This window comes from Capricornis sumatraensis, chromosome 8, assembly GCF_032405125.1.
Source record: "Capricornis sumatraensis isolate serow.1 chromosome 8, serow.2, whole genome shotgun sequence".
Lineage (NCBI taxonomy): Eukaryota > Metazoa > Chordata > Mammalia > Artiodactyla > Bovidae > Capricornis > Capricornis sumatraensis.
Genome location: NC_091076.1, coordinates 104,673,529 through 104,691,345, shown reverse-complemented (window position 1 = coordinate 104,691,345; position 17,817 = coordinate 104,673,529).

Here is a 17,817-nt window from a genome sequence, read left to right as displayed (position 1 = left end):
ATCTTTACCGTTTTCCACCCCCCAAATCCCTGTCTCTGTTACTTATCCCTTGATCAGCACCTTCTCCCATTTCCTCAGGGGTTGATAAAACATCAGACCTCTCTCTAAGTTCCTAAGTCCCAAACCTACCCCCAGCCCCTGTGGCTTGGCCGGTAAAGAATTCAACTGCAATGCAGGAGACTGGGATTTGATCCCCCGGTGGGGAAGATCCCCTGGAGGAGGGCATGGCAACCCACTTCAGGACTTTTGCCAGGAGAATCCCATGGACAGAGGTGCCTGGAAGGCTACAATCCATAGGGTTGTGAAGAGTCAGACACCACCAAAGTGACTTAACACGCACACAAGCACATCCGTATTAAGGATTTGGGTCCATCTCCAGTGCCTAAAAGACAAATACCTCGAGATTTCCCTGGTGGTCCAGTGGCTAAGATCCTGATCTTCCAATGTAGGGGGCCCAGGTTTGATCCCTGGTCAGGGAACTAGATCCCACATACCACAGTTAAAGGTCCCCAGTGCCAAAACTAAAAAGATTCTGCATGCTGCCACTAAGATCCTGCACCGCCAAATAAATAAATATATACATATATTTTAAAAAGGTAATACCCCACTAAGACCAGAGCTTCCTATCCACCACATGGGGTTCTCTTTCCTGTCTGCAGCCTCCTGTGTCCTCCCCCCTCCACTGTCTCCCGGCACATCAGTTCTCTCCCCGAAGCTTTCTTTCCTTTCCAGCCAGGCCCCTGGGGGTCATAATCTGAGAGCTACTCTCATCGTAACCCAGATTCTCCTGTGTTCCTGGCTTTCCGCCCAGCAGAATTCCGACCTGGATTCACACTCTGATCGGCCTGTGCATCCCCTCCCCCATGCTGCCTGCTCCCTGGCCTGGCTGGGAGCTGCTGGCTGGGGACTGTTTCATTCCAGAGTAGAATGGTACCCACTAGGCATCAGCTGGGCTCGCCACACCAGCCATTTCCCCATCCTTGGTTAGCTCCAGCTTCCATCCTGCCCAACAGGGATTCCAAGATGTCACCTCAAGCCTCCTTTCTCCCTGCCATACCTCCGAGAGGGGAGCTTCAATTTCCCAGGCCTACAATTACAAAGGCACCTCCTGGCCAGAATGTGAAGGGTCCGAGGTTTACCCTGTGATCGGGCTAACAGCTCAGCCTGCTACAGTTTTATGGATGCTGGCAGAAGATGTGAGACTCTGGGGTCAGAGATGAATGACTTGATTACTGGTGGCACAATGAGCAACGTGAACTTCATGGTGGTGCCTCCTTGCTTCTCAGACCCCACGAAGGTGAGGCAGAGGGACCCAAAAGGGGCCACACAGCGGGTTTGCTGCACATACAGTGGGTTTGCTGCACGACTGAGGAACCTTGAACAAGGGAAACCAGAATCTTTTACAACGGGCTTCAAGCAAACCTGCCATTGCCCTTGAGGCAGGCATTAAAAATTATACTGGAGGGACTTCCCTGGTGGTGCAGAAGTTAAGACTCTGATCTTCCAATGCAGGGGATGCGCGTTCAACCCCTGGTCAGGGAATGAAGATCTCACATGTTGCAGGGCGCTGCCAAAAGACTTTGTTTAAAGAGAGGAAAAAAAAAAAACTTAGGTTGGAAGTAAGAAAATTTGTCCTCTGCTCCAGATGGGGGTATTATCTTTATCTTCCAGACAGTTTGCTATATACCAACATTCTTGGAAAGATAGTCCGGGACAAAAGGCAGTTAGTGCCTCTGCTAATGTGTGCAGAAATGAGATTCACCCGGCGAGGGCTCCCAGCGTGTTAATGTCCACGCCTCTTCACCTGCATCCGCCCAAGCTCTCCTCCTGTAAAAGCCGGTCTCTCTGCTGTGTGCTCCCACCTCTTTGGGTCGCCCTTTGGCAGCCATCCCTTCCTGATCTACAGGGCCCGGCCTATGCGTGTGTGCTCAGCAGCTCAGTTGTGTCCATCTCTTTTGTGACCCCATGGACTATAGCCCTTAGGCTGCTCTGTCCATGGGATTTTCCAGGCAAGAATACTAGAGTGGGTTGCCATTTCCTACTCCTGGGGATCTTCCCAACCCAGGGATCGAACCCTCATCTCTTGTGTCTCCTGCATTGGCAGGTGGATTCTTTACCACTGTTGCCACCTAGGAAGCCCCCCTGGGCTATGAATATATCCCAAAGAGCTCATCCTAAAAAGCAAAACAAAGTCAAACAAAACCTCTGTTGAGCTGACACCCTTCTTAACTACCCTTTCCTTCTCATCCTGCTTCTTGTTGGGACAACCACGCTGTGACCATTTCTCTCTGAATCTGGTTTCTTTACCTACCTCCCCACTGAAACTGTCCCATGGAGGCCACCAGGGCCTGCGTCGTTCCCGGTGGAACAACGGAGCAGACGTTTTCCAGTTCTAGTCCTGCTGCATCTGCCTCTGAATTTGGATTCCGAAGAAAATTAAAAGTGTCATCTTCAGGGCTCCTTTTAGCTGTTTGTTAAATCCAGCATCTGGCCACTCCCTCAAGGTAGTTTCTGCTGACTGCCTTTTTCTGGTTTAACAGTCATGCTTTCTTGTGTGGACCTGAAACAAACAGATGCCCAGCTATTTCAACAGTAAAACTGGTTTTATTTGACCTACTGTATAGCCCAAGGAACTGTTACTGCTCAGGGTTCTTGGCCTCTTTAATCAATAGAAATTGATCAGAAGCCAGATAAGAAATTCAGGCAAGGCTCTACTGGGGGCCAGAAGGAACTCTTGTTTGTTTGATCCTGAGGAGGGGCAAGCTTGTTCCTTATATGGGGTGAGGGCAGGGGTGTGTCCAGGGGGTGGGCTAGAGGGGTGGTGGCTTGGGTGGTTTGCCTACCCCTTGGGTGGTGGTGTGTGCAGGGTTAGGGTTAGCCATCCTGTCTTTAAAAGTGGCACTTGGGTTTTTTTGTCTCTGTATCATTTGGGTCCAGAATTTGCCCCAACTGTGCACGCATGCATACAGTCATTTTTATTTTTTTAATTTATTTTTTAATTGGAGGACAATTGCTTTACAATGTTGTGCTAGTTTCTGCCATACAACAGTGTAAGTCAGTCATAATCATATATATACATTCTCTCTCTTTTGAGCCTCCCTGCCTTTCCCCTGTCTCAACCCTCTAGGTCATCACAGGGCAACAGGCTGGGCTCCTGTGTTATATAGTAACTTATCACTAGGTACCTATTTTACACAAGAGCACAGTCACTCAGTCGTGTCTGACTTGCAACCCCATGGACTATAGCCTGCCAGGCTCCTCTGTCTTTGGGATTTCCCAGGCAAGAATACTGGAGTGGTTGCCATTTCCTCCTCCAGGGAATCTTCCCCATCTGGGGATCAAACCCTCGTCTCCTCCGTTTCCTGCAGTGGCAGGCAGGTTCTTTACCACGGAACCACCTGGGAAGCCCTCTTTACATTTTACACTTAGTGTATAGACACTCAATTCTACACTCAATTGCTACTCTCAATTCGTCCTTCCCCTGCTGTGTCTACAAGTCCATTCTCTACATCTGTATGCAGTTATTTTTAGTCCCATACAGATTCCTTTTTTGTATTTCGTAGCTGGAGGAAAGGTGTGTCCAGATACAAGTTATATATAAATATATTTATCTTCCCTGGTGGTCCAGTGGTTAGGACTCCATGCTTCCACTGCATGGGGACCAGGTTTAACCCCTGGTCAGGGAACTAACATCCCCGCAAGCCACTTGGCACAGCCAAAAAAAAAGAAAAAAGAAACATTGGGCTCAACAGAGAATTGGAATTTCTGAATCTATAACTAAGGACCATGTGCAGGTCCCGCGGGGCAAGGGAAGGAAATGGCTTTTACAGAGAAAACAGGATCTGGGTGGCTACTGTAAACAAAGAATCCAAGGCTTTTCACTGGCTGAGTCCTTGCCAGGAAGAAAGCGGTATCTTTCTTCTTCCTGTTGGGCTCTGCTGCCCTCGCTGGGCATGAAAGCTTCCCCCTTCTGTCTCCTGACTCTATTAAACTGAGGTTTCTGTTTATTAGTTTTTTGCACCTGCTTATTTGCTTGTCTCATCTGTTTCTGTTGGAAACTGGACATTTTAATTAGAGCTGTAGCAGCTCTGGGTACCCCCAGGCTTGTTGTAGCTCCCTCGCTTGTTTAGTGACTGGCTGGCTCATTTTAATGAAGCCTCCCTCCTCACCCACCCCCTTCTCCCCACTTTGCAGATGAAGAAACTGAGAAGTAACCCGAGGTCACAGGACCTTGGGAGATGTCACATTTCTTTCTTTTTCTTCTTCTTCTTTTTTTTTTTTGAGATGCCACATTTCACTTGGTCTTTTACCATTTTCTTTGTGTACTCCTTTTATCCCTTCATGTCTCACTACCCACAAAGTCCATGAACGCTGTTCTCAGCAAAGTCACCTTTTAGGGGTGAGATCAGGCCTGGGGATCAAGAAATGGATATCCACGCTTCTCTCATTAGCTAGGACCTACCAGAAGGGTTGTACTCCACACCTGCTTGGCCCACGGCCACCCTGTAGGACATCCATCCACAGAGACAGGGACTCCTAAACCCTCCCAGATGAACTGGCCAGGGAAAGCCCACCTCCACGACCCCGTGGGTTTTTCCTCTAAGAACCTCCCACCCTCTCGGCCAGCGAAAGCAGGGTCTTCTCACCCACCACACCCCCCGCTAGAATGTCTTAGTTCACATCTCCTCCACCTCCTCACACTTCTAAAGCGTTTTTTCTTCCCCACTGGTCTTTGTGGTCCCTGAAGTGTTAACCTCTGATGCACAGGGAAGTGCCGTTTGGGGTCCGCCCACTGTCACCCTGGGTTAGTCGTGACTTGGGCCAGATCATCTTCACCTCTTGCCCTGACCACGTGCAGCTGTCAAGATGCGTTAATTGCCAGTTGATCTGTTGCTCTCAACAGTGCCCTGGCGCATAAATTGCTCTACAGACTCGGGCTCCTTTGAAGGAACAGCTCCTGAGGTTACTGTCTCCTGTTTCCCTCCCTGATTCTCTCCTGCAAACTAGCTGACTTATGCATTAGCCTGATCTTCATGGAATCGACACTCTTCTTCCACTTGCCTTTCAACACAGCCTTCTGTTGTTGTTGTTTTTTTAAATATATATATATTTTTTTCTTATTTATTATTATTTGTCCACACCAGGTCTTAGTTGGGGCATGTGGAATCTAGTTCCCTGACCAGGGATCGAACCTGGGCCCCCTGCACTGGGACTACGGAGTCTTAGCCACTGGCCACCAGGGAAGTCCCATCCTGTTTTGAGAGCATCCTTAGGCTTGAACTTCTCCACTCCGTTGCAGATAAGGTCAGTTCTTTTGGGAAGAGATTAGACCTGTCTGTTTTATAATCTGCTTCTGTCCCTAGGCAAACTCTCTGAGGCTGGACTCCAGCTCTGGGTGGGGACAATGATGTATTTCTCTCTGAGTGATACCCCTGTGTAAGAGTTGACCAAGTGGCAGAAGACAGCCCATAGCTTTGGGTCTTCTCTGCTTGCCTCTCTTGGCACGGAACCACCACTTTAGGAGCCGGGGCAGGGATGACCAAGGCCCCAGAATCCTCAGTGGTATCACGCCCAAAGTAGAGCCTCATGTGCCATGAATGGAAGGGCTGAGCAGAAGAGAGTCCATAGCTTAGCCTCAGAAGCAGGGACTTAGGGCAGGATGAGAAATGTCAATGCATTAATCCTCCTAGAAAGAACCCTCTGACAGGGAACTGATGGGAGAGTGAGCCCTGTGCACTTGGTTGTACCAATCTGGAGTGGAGTTTTTGTCTCCACTGGGCTGGGAGTAGGGAGGGAAAGAGACAGAGACACACACACACACAGAGAGAGAGGGAGAGAGAGAGAGCAATTCTGGCTCAAAGACTCATCAACTTTTAGTAGATTTTCTCCAATAGATGTTTCTGTATTTGCTGTATATTTTTAGGACCATTTCCAGATACTTCGAATGGTTATCTCTTAAAAAATTCTTTTTTCATTTATTTATTTGGATGCTCCAGGTCTTGGTTGGGCATGCAGGATCTTTAGTTGCAGCATGTGAAGGTCTTAGTTGTAACATGTGGGATCTAGCTTCCTGACCAGGGATTGAACCTGGGCCCCCTGCGTTGGGAGTGTGGAGTCTTAGCCACTGGACGACCAAGGAAGTCTCAATGGTTATTTGTTTATACTTTTCACCAGTTCCACTGCAGAGTGGGTCTGTGGAATTTCTTGGGCTGTCATATTGGAAATTTATCGCCTGCAATGATTTTTAACTTAATGTTGGCTTGTTATTCTACAATTTTATTGTTTGAATCAGGGAAATTTGAATACAAACTGGATATTTGGTGAATCTAAGAAATTCTTAACTCTTTTAGGTGTAATAATATTACACCTATTATTTTAAAGAGTTTTTACCTCTTGTAATGCATAGTGAAATGTCGGCAGATGAAATAATAATGATGCATGAGATTTGCTTAAAATAGTTGAGTGTGGGCCCTAGTGGGAAGGGGATAAGGATGAAACAAGATTGGCTAAGAGTTGACAATTTTTCTATTATGCTGTATTAGTACTTACATTAATTATTAGTAATATGAGCTGCATGCTCATTCACTGCGCTATCCTTTCTACTTTTGCATATGTTTGAAATTTTCCATAATAAAATGTTAATTTTTTCTTTTGTCTACATGTGAAATATACTTCATTAGATATCTTAGAAATATGTTATTTAGTTGAATTAAAATCTTGAAGAGTATATATACATACTTTTCACCTAAGATTATGTTCTACAGAACGGAGAGATCAAACTTCGAGTGCTCTTCATTCTGAAACAACTATTATAAACATCTTTGTAAAAAAATTTTTTAACTAAAATCAATGTATTTTTCAGTATCTGAAATGGCATGAATTTCAAGCAAGTTCCCAATCAAAATTTATCAGATGTTCTAATTATGTACCAGAAGCTGGTTTTCGTTATTTCAATCAAAACCATTTTTAGATGATTAATTATTATTTTATGAAAAAAGCCATGATGAAAATTGTTCCAGTTTTAATTCAAGAATTTATAAGAAGAGAAATTTATGCACTGAATTGAAGCTGAGTAGAAACTGAGCTTGCAAAAAGAAAATACAGTTGATGACAAAATTTTGAATATCAGCTGGTATGTTCTGGGTCAGTCAGAGCATGGATTAGCATTTGTGATTCAAACAATTAGTGCCTAATGCTTTTCAAGATGTAAAATGTTTCTTTTTCTATGTTTTTTTCTATAGACCTATTAATAGGAATTTTTTTCAATCCCTTGGAAAATCTCAGCTTCTTGAGAAAACAAATGTTATTTTGTCAGAAATGAGAAACTAGTCTTAACAATAGATAATTTGTCTGTTTGTATGACAGCGCAGTTGATAAAATTTTGCACAATTATGATTGGTCCTGGGAATAATAGGAAACAAAAATGTTAAAATTGTGAAACTTAAAAGTGATTTCATCATTAATCTCAATTGTGCTGCCATAATACTATATTTATTATAATGAATTAACTGTTCCAAAATAAATCAGTGATTTACTATTTTCCTGTCTATGATGCTTAACACAGCTCACTATGTTTTTTTTTTGTTGTTGTTGTTGTTGTTAGTTTGGAATCCAAATTGAGTCCATGTGCTATCTTGTTTTTAAGGGAGGAGAGACTTGTTTTGAAAAATAAGTTGTTTTTTAAAGATTTATTTATTTATATTTATTTGTCTGTCCCAGGACTTAGTTGCGGCATGTGGGATCTTCAGCTGTGGTTCACAAACTCTTAGTGGAATGGGGAACTCTTAGTTGCATTATGTGGGGTCTAGTTCCCTGACCAGGGATAGAACCTGGGTCTGTTGCATTGGCAGCTGGGAGTCTTAATCCCTGGATCACCAGGGAAGTCCCTCTCTTTACTATCCATTTACTATCACCTGGATCCTAAATATATTTCAAATCTGTGCTCATCTCCCTGCCCTTACTATAAATGGACAACATTGTGTTACAACTGTTTTCTAATCACCAGTCTGCCTTCCACCTTGTCCTCTCAAATTCAACTTTTGCTCAGCTAGCTGCCAATGTGACTTAGATGGCGCTCTAAACGTAACCTCTCTTCGGCTTAAATATTTCAGAGGTTCCATATTGTGCTTGTGTGCTTAAGTTGCTTCAGTCATGTCTGACTCTTTGCAACACTATAGACTGTAGTCCACCAGGGTCCTCTGTCCATGGGATTCCCCAAGTAAAAATACTGGAATGGGTTCCCATGTCCTCATCCAGGGGATCTTCCTGACCCAGGGATCAAACCCACGTCTCTTATGTCTCCTGCATTGGCAGGCTGGTTCTTTACCACTAGCGTCACCAGGTCCATATCACTGATAGTAATTTTTAAAGTGTGAGGATACTTTTCTACATATATATAGAAAAGCCCTGTCCTCTAGTTTGAGAAACATTGTGGTAGAAGTTAGTTAAAATATGACATTTCAGGAGATGGGTAAATAATCATCAATATGAATGGGGCACTGAGCCCGTATGGCAGTACTTACCAGTGTCCAGATGACCAGGAAGGCGTCTCTTAAACTTTTACAGGAACAACAGTAAAATGAAAACCACTAGACTGAACATTTCTCATAGGCTTCTGGATAAGGATGATAGGCTGAACACATGCATTTATTTATATTCCCTCTTAAAAAACCACTACGATAGATAATTAAGGGATTTTTTGAAAGCATAAACCCACCAAGTTGAGGGAAAGAGGATTAGAGATCATAGCAACACAGTTCTGCCAACTGAAATCAGAAGGATAAGAAGTAACTGATTTAACATCTCCAGATAGCTGCATATGAACTTTTAGTGGGGAGGCAACAACCAAACTAATTTATACTATAGAAGCTTCAAAGGGGTTAGGAATGTTTGGCATTATGTACCTCTATAATGAGGCTTGATAGAAACACGTTTAAGAAAATTCCATTCCACACACTTTTCAACCACATGCTGCCCCTCATTCTTGGCAAAAGACCAGAGGGTTGTTTTCCTCTAAGAGTTAAGTAGAGTCTTGGCCTGGAGGCTACCAGGCACAGTGGAAGATATGGTACATTAGTGAAGCCGAGCAGATTCCCAGTTGGCACTAATGGTAAAGAACCCACCTGCAAGAGACGTAAGAGATGTGGGTTTGATCCCTGGGTCAGGAAAATACCCTGCAGGAGGATGGCAACCCTCTCCAGTATTCTTGCCTGGAAAAGAGCCTGGCGGGCTACAGTCTGTAGGGTCACAAAGAGTCAAACATGACTTAGCACACAGGCATGCATATGTTTTAAAAAATATTTATTTCACTGTGCAGGGTCTTAGTTGTGGCATGTGGAATATTTGATCTTCTTACTGCATGTGGTACCTTTAAGCTGCAGAACGCAATTTCTTACTTGCAACGTGTGAACTACTTAATTGCAGCATGTGGGATCTAGTTCCCCAACCAGGGACTGAACCAGACTTCCTGCTAAGCTCAGAGTCTTCGCCACTGTGGTCATACTTGTTATTTAGTTGCTAAGTCATGTCTGACTCTTTCCTGCCACTATGGACTGTAGCCCCAGCAGGGTCCTCTGTCCATGGGAGTTCCCAGGCAACAATACTGGAGTGGGTTGCCATTTCCTTCTCCAGGGGATCTTCCAACCCAGGGATCGAACCTGCATCTTCTGCACTGGCAGGCAGGTTCTTTATCACTAGCACCACCTGAGAAGCCCAGTTCTTCCCTGCTGCCCCTAATCCCCACATCCTCCACACTTTTCTGCCTGCCTGTGTGTTATTTTTAGCATTCTACTTCGATTTATCTGTAAATCAAAATTTGGCCTTGCCAAGTGCCTGGTCCAATTTTAGTTCCTCAACCAGGGATCAACCCATAACCCCTGCAGTGGAAGCAAGGAGTCCTAACCTCTGGACCACCAGGGAATTTCCTACCTATAGTGTTTCTGAGTATATCTTTGTATGTAGTTCCATTTATTTGAGTTCGTTAATTTCTCAGAAATGTTTCATAATTTTCAGTATAGATATGTGCACATTTTCCCTTAGGAATTTTTCCTAGGAGTTTCGTGCCGTGGGATGTTATTGTAAATTATGCTGTTTTAAAATTTTTATTTCTTATTTGTTTGTTGCTGACATACAGAAACACAAAGTTCTGCTGAAGCAACTTTGTATCTAGAGATGTCGCTAAACTCACTAATTAATTTTAGTAGTTTTTAGGTTATTCTGGATTTTTTATGTGTACAATCATGTTGCTAGACAATAATGACTTTCTAATCTTTATGCATTTTATGGCTTTTTCTTGCTGATTGATATGGTTAGGATATCCAGTTTAGTGCTGAATAGTAGTCATGACAGCTGGCACCTTTACCTTTTTCTTAGTCTCAGGAGGAAAGTTTTCAACATTTTGCCACTCAGAATGATATTTGTTACTGACTTTATTTTTTAGCAGCTGTACTATATCAGATTAAGGAAATTCCCCTCCATTTCCAGTTTGCTAAAAATTTTAAAAATCATAAATGGGTATTGAATTTTAAATATTTTTCAAATACATTATTGAGATAATCCAATTATTAAGTCTCTCTTTTCCCTCTGTTAGTGCGAATTATATTGATTGCTTTTGCCATCCCATATTTTAAATTGAGGAATAACTTACATATGTATATATGTATATACTGAAATACATAGATTTCTAAATTTTTTGTTTATTTTTAATTGGAGTGAAATGCATAGTTTTAGCATACAGGTCTGAAAGTGCACATACTTATGTAACCGACACCCCATCAAAATATGAGCATTTCCGTCACTTTTCCAGTCAATCCGCCATTGCCTCTAGACACAACCACTATTGTTTTCTTCCGATAAAAATTAGCTTTGGTTGCTCTCCAACTTCATGGAAATGTGATCACGCGTTCTGTGTTCTTTGTGAATCTGTGCTCTAGTGGCTTGTTCCTTTTTCTCGTATTTCTTATTCCAACGTATGCATATGCACATTATTTATCCATTCTCCTATTGATGGACATTTAGGTTTCCAGTTTCCAGCTATTATGAACTATGAGTAGATCTGCTATGAACATTGTTGTACAAACCCCTTTGTGTAAATATTTTTATTTCTCTTGGGTCAGTCTCTAGAGGTGGCCTTGAAGAAAGGCCACCTTTCAGTGGCCTCTCAGTCTTAGAAGAAAGGGCCTGACATTTCCAAAACAGGTTTGAATTTATCTATTTCTTTTTTCAGTTTTGTCAGTTCTTGTTTCGTGTAGTTTGAAGCTCTGTTATTTGATGTATGTGCTTTTACGATTGTTCTGTTTATTGATACGTTGACCACCTTATCATGATAAAATGTTCCTGTTTGTTTCTGATTATATTCCTTGTCCTGAGGTCTATCTTGTTTGGCATTAATATAGCCACTCTAGCTTTTTTATTATAAATGTTTACATGGTTAACTTTTTTCATTCTTAAATAATACATGGCTGGTCTTGCTTTTTTTTATTCAGCTTGTCAGTCTCTGTCTTTCAGAGTATTCAGTACATTTACATGTAATATAATTCTTGATATGATTGGGCTTATACCCACAAGATCACTGAATGTTTTCTGTTAGTTTCGTCTGTTCTTTGTTCTTTTTTCCTTTCGTATTTTATCTCCTCTGTTGGCTTATTGGCTGCATTTCTTTGGGTTATTTTGAAAATGGCTGTTCTAAAGTTTGTAATATTCATCTTTAGTTTATCATAATCTACTTTGAAATGACAGCATGCCACGTAACATGTAACGTGGAGCCTGTACACTTTCATTTTCCCTTCCTGTCCTTTATATCAGCATTATTGTACACTTTCCTTCTGCATGTGTTTAACACCCTACAGTTCATCACTATTTTCTTTTCTCTGAATAATCAATCATCTGTCAAACACACTGAAAATGAAATCGGTGTTTTACCATTTCCAGAGCTCTTCCTTTCTCCTTGTAGGTCTGAGTACCCACCAGGTGTAATTCCCTTTGCTTTCAGGACTTCCTTTGACAGCTCTTCTAACACAGGTCCACTGGCCATGGCTTTCTGAGGTATGTGAGCTCTGGTTCATTCAACTCCCAGATTCTTAGTAGTTGTTCTTTTCCTGGTGGTTTCCCTTTGCCTGGCTTTGTGGACACTTACCATATACTGGCTCAAATTAATATTCACCAATGCTGCTGCTGCTGCTGCTGCTGCGTCGCTTCAGTCGTATCCAACTCTGTGAGACCCCACAGATGGCAGCCCACCAGGCTCCGCCCGTCCCTGGGATTCTCCAGGCAAGATGGACTCAGCTAATACCATGGGCTGAGGTATGCTTGAAATGGCGTGTGACTGTGGTATGAATGTATGTCTGTGTTTTAGTGTATATACACCAAGTGTATGTAAGAAACGCCGCGGGAAGAAGGAGCCACCCCTATGGACCGTTGATCAGGGCCTTTATTGGGCAGTCGCTCTCGGGCAGAACTCCCGGGGGCGGGTAAGCTGGGAAGCGAAGGGGGTCTGCGAAGCAAAGGGAGCCTGCGAGGTATGAGGGGTGGGGAAGGGTTTTATAGCCCGGGCCGGGCTCCCATATAAGGAAGAAAACGCGGGCTCAGCCGTGATTGGTGTCCAAGGGCTCCGTGTCGGCTCCTGATTGGTCGGCTTGGTTGTCGGCCCGCCTCTGGGGCTTGTCTGCAGCACTCCGCCGGGACATGTCTCAACACGCCCGACCTTGCCCTGACCTTTCAGTGTATACTTCCTTTCACTTTCTGTCTTATGACCTCTGTTTATTCTTTCCTATCTATCCAAATTTATATACAACTCAGAACAAAATATGTTCTCGTTTATTTATACTCTAAATATCATGAAACAGCAACAAAATATCATAAAAGCTAATCAAAATACCATAAAGAATTTATAGTAATAATTGATATTCATAGTGGGGAGAAATTCAAAGTCTTAATGTGCAGCCAAGTTCCTGGAGAAATGTAAATTGTGTTAAAGTTGCTTTACTATCTGTAAACTTTGTGGTACTCAGACTTGTTTACTTGCGGTTTAACGTTCAGCACAAAGCAATGCACTAGAAAATTCTCACTTGGGTTGTAGATAGACTTCAATTTAGAGTTTATATTTCTGAATTGAAGAGCTAAAGTCCAATTCCCATAGGAGCAGGGGTGGGAAGAACTCATTTCCTTTCCTTTGGTTTTCTTTGAACACTAGCCAGCCCTTGCATGCATGTTCAGTCGTGTCCAACTCTTTGTGACCCCCCTGTACTGTATAGTCCATGGAGTTCTTCAGACCAGAATACTGGAGTGGGTAGCCTTTCCCTTCTCCAGGGGATCTTCCCAACCCAGTGATCAAAACCAGGGTAAATAAAATAACAAAGTCTTGGCAATTCCTTGGTGCTCTAGTGGTTAGAACTTGGTACTTTCACTGCCATGGGCCTAGATCAGAAAATAAATTTTAAAAAAGTCTTAACACACACACACACACACACACAAACCAAATCTATTAGACTAATCCTGAGTGGAAGGACTTCCCTGGTGGTCCAGTGGCTAAGACTCCACACTCGCAGTGCAAGGGGCCCAGGTTCCATCACCAGTGAGGGAATTAGATCCCACATGCTGCAGCCGAGTTTGCGTGTTGAAACTAAAGATCCTACACGCTACCATGAAGACCCAGTGTGGCCAAATAAATAAATATTAAGAAAAATACTGGGTGGGAAAGCAACAAAGTTCATATGCAATGGAAATTTGCCACGTCTATCTAGAATCCAAACACAAGATTATTTTGCAGTTGCCAAGTAAACAGAGAGAAGGATCTCCTTCCTGCCATGGGAGTTGAAGGACAGTCAGCCTTCTCCCGCTGGCAACCAAGCACAGCTGGAGGGGCTGTGGCTCCCTGTCACTCTACCTCGACGCTCTTCCTGGGCTGGTTGGGAGATACAGGGATAAATGGAGATGGCTTATAAGTAATGAAGAAATTTACACCACGGATCTCTTGTACATGATCAAAGCCCTGTGGAGTTCTGGCAAATAGCTGGTGAGAGCGACACAGGGGTGTTGTCCCCAGTGGACGGTTCCAGGGGCAAGACTGAGCTTGGATACAGGCTCAGCTGCCTGGTCATATGAGCACCTATTTGGTTTCACTTCATACCTTATGAGAGCACTGAGCGCTGGGCTCAAAAAGAGGATATAATTGAAATCGTGTGTGTGCACGCCTACACATACACAGGGGTGTGTGTGAGGGCAGTGCTAACCAGTGGCCTTCAGCCCGTGCCCAGAACTGCACAGACCGGTCCCACCCTCCATCCGCTCTGGCTCGGTCCTCACAGGGAGTCCATGTGCCTGCACTTTCCTACACAGCTTTGCCTGCACAAGACCAGGCAAGCACTCCTCGTCCCTGCCGGTCCCTGGCGACAGTCACCCACTGCACCGAAACAAATCAAGTCCTCACCTGCCTCCTTCCCCAGGGAACTCTAGAGTTCAGATGTTCATGCCAAGCCCTGCCTGCTGGCCTTCCTGGCTGCTGTAGCTGGGGAGAGAAGCAGGTAGGGATGTGTGCTCCAGCCACCATCCCCCTCAAAGCCCTGGGCTTGACCCCCTGGGATTAGTTAGACAAGGAAGGAGAGAGGGATGTCAAGGTAGAAGGTACCTCCAGATACCTCCGAGGCAGAGCCACAAAAGGCAGGAGAGTGGGATGCTCAAGAGAGTAGATCGCAATCCGCGCTGGGTCTTCACGGCTGCAGGGGATTTTAACTAGCCGTGGGGACGACACTCTAGTTGTAGCGGCAGGCCTCTCATTGCAGTGGTGCAATAAGTGCCTCTCTTCCCTTGTTGCAGCTCCCAGGCTCTACAGCAGAGGCTCGATAGTTGTGGTGTGCACAGGCTTAGTTGCCCCGCAGCCTGTGGGAGTTTCCAGGACCAGGGATCGAACCTGTGTCTTCTGCACTGGCAGGCAGATTCTTTACCGCTGGGCCACCAGGGAAAACCCTCAGCTCTACTCTTGACTGACTGTGAGCTGGGACAAATTCTTCAAGCTCGCTACACCCCGGTTTCCTCATCTGTAACAACTTCATAAGAACTGCCACATTTATCAAGCTTTGAAACATATACATAACCATATGTAAAATTAGACAGCCCGTGGAAATTTGCTGTATGACCCAGGGAACTCAAATCTGCTGCTCTGTGACAACCTGGAGGCGGGGGATGGGGTGGAAAATGGGAGGGAGGATCCAGAGGGAGGGGATGTGCAGGTACCTCTGACTGATGCATGTTGATGTATGGCGGAAACCAACACCATATGGTAAAACAATTGTCCTCCAATTAAAAGTAAATAATTAAAAAAAAAATTGCTACACTTATCAAATGTGCCTGCAACGGTTCTGGAAATGGAGGAAGCCCTGTACAGATGTTTTTAGTGCGATGCAGACTGAAAAGGGATGTGTCAGGGACAGATGCTGGACCAGAGAAAGACAGGGCCCTTGTGGGTGGAATGCTGTGTCTGCCCAGTGCCAGGCTTTGGATGGTGCGATAGGAGGGCTACACCTGAAAGCCTAGCGTCACCAGGTGCGTTGCTGGTGGAGATGCTACAACAAGCCCTCCCATCCTCAACCGCCTCAAGTATACACACTCCTCCCAACAGGAGATCAAATCTGTTTTCCCCTCGCTTAACTCCGGGCTGGCCTTGGACTTTCTTGGTCAATAGAATGTGGCCAAAATGACACTGTGTGCTTTCTGACAATCAGCCTCATTTGGCCTTGTAGCATCTTTTTTTTTTTTTTTTTAAATTATTTATTGGACTTTCCTGGTGGCGCAGTGGATAAGAGTCTGTCTGCCGATGCAGGGGACGCAGGTTCAATCCCTGATCCGGGAGGATTCCACGTGCCGTGGAGCACCTAAGCCCGTGAGCCACAGCTACTGAGCCCTGGAGCTGCAGCTGCTGAAGCCCATGCACCTGGGCCCTGTGCTCTACACAAGGAGAAGCCGCTGCAAGGGGAAGCCTGCAGACCACAGTGGAGAGTGGCCGCTAGAGAACTAGGGAGAGGCCCACGAGCAGCAATGAAGAGCCAGCACAACCAAAAATAAAATAAAATTTAAAATATTTATTTATTTTTATTGATTTATTTGGCTGTGCTGGGTCTCAGTGGTAGCATGCAAGATTGTTAGTTGTGGCATGTGGGATCTTAGTTCCCTGACTAGGGATCAAACCCCGGTCCCCTTCATTAGGAGCACAGAGTCTTAGCCACTGGACCACCAGGGAATGCCCTGGCCTTGTAGCTTCTGCTCCAGTGTGGTCTTGGAACCCTCTGCCACCATGTCCAGGAGTCGGGCTAACCTCTTGGAGGATGAGAGGCCTCACAGAGGAGAATGAGAACCAGCATGAATGACTGGACAGAAGTGTGAGGCCATCTTCGAGCGTCCAGCTCCAGGGCTGCAGCTGTGTGGGTGACTGCAGACCGTAATAGGAGGAAGCCGATCTCAGACTCGATGGTTGAGCCATAAAATCGTGAGCAAATATGTGGTCATTTGTCCAAGCCTTCAGAATTTGGAAAGCCTGGAGGGCCACTTCTCAGGGAGCAGGGTTTCGCAGGCCCAGGCTTTGGGGTGGAGCTGCTGCTGATGTCTGGTGGCCCAGCAGTGGTGGCACTTCCTGCCGGGGCTTCCGCAGAGGGCTCATGCTGGGCTCTTCAACCCTGGCCTGCAAATATACTAACAGCCTTCTTATCACATCTCACATCACACTCGCCTGGCCTGGTGGCTGGGAAAATGCTAAGTTTTCAGCAGCCCAAAGAGGGCAGCTAATTTAGGAGGATTGCACAACCTGAGGTCAAGGCTGAACACCCCAGCTGTCACCTCTGAAACAAAAGGAAGGGTGGATGGGAGGGGAACTTTAAATGGTTGTGAGTCCTTTCAGGGAGATTCTATTAGAACATTCAAAAATGTTCTGGGACTGATGTCCCCTCTCTCCGCCTGCCAAAACAAACGGAAAGAAGAAGAAAAAAAAAGACCTTGACTTTTTATTTTTTTGCAGTTTATTTTTTTACCATTAAAAAATGGAAGTAGAGTTGATTTACAGTGCTGTGTTAGTTTCAGGTATACAGGATTTTTAAATTTAAAAACTCAGTAGAGGAATTCCCTGGTGGTGCAGTAGAGAGAAATCTGCTTGCCAGTTCGGGGACATGGGTTTGATCCCTGGTCCAGGAAGATTCCGCATGCCTTGGAGCAACTAAGCACGTGCAACACAAGTGCTGAGCCCACGTGCTGCAATTACTGAAGCCGGTGTGCCTAGAGCCTGTGCCCCACAACAAGGAGCCACTGCCGTGAGAAGCCCGCACACCGACCAGAGCAAAGCCTGAGCAGCAGCAAAGACCCAGCACAGCCAGAAAGAAGAAAAAAAAAAATTGAAGTATAGTTGATTTACAAAGATGTACTAGTTTCAGGGCTACAGAATTTTTAAATCAGAAAACTCACAAGAGAATCTGAAGAAAAGAGTGTAGTCTTTGGTTGAAATCCAAATGCTTGGTTCACAGGGCAAAAAATAATAACTAAAAATACGTAAATTATAAATCGAGCGAGAGGCTTGAAGGGTGGATCTTAGGGACAAAAGGGAGCACAATGAGGCAGGAAGACATGGGTGATGATAGAGATTTTCCTGATCTGACTCAGACTCGCAGGTTGGAGAAGATAAGCCCTGGGCTTATCCTGGTGAAATTCCAGAATTCCCAGAAGTGGCATTCCAGTGGCAGGAATGGATTACTTAGAAAACGAATTAGCCTTCTGCTGGACTCTTTCTAGTTTCCAGACTGGAAGCTGGAAGACAATGAGGCAGGAGAGAGAGGTTCCTGG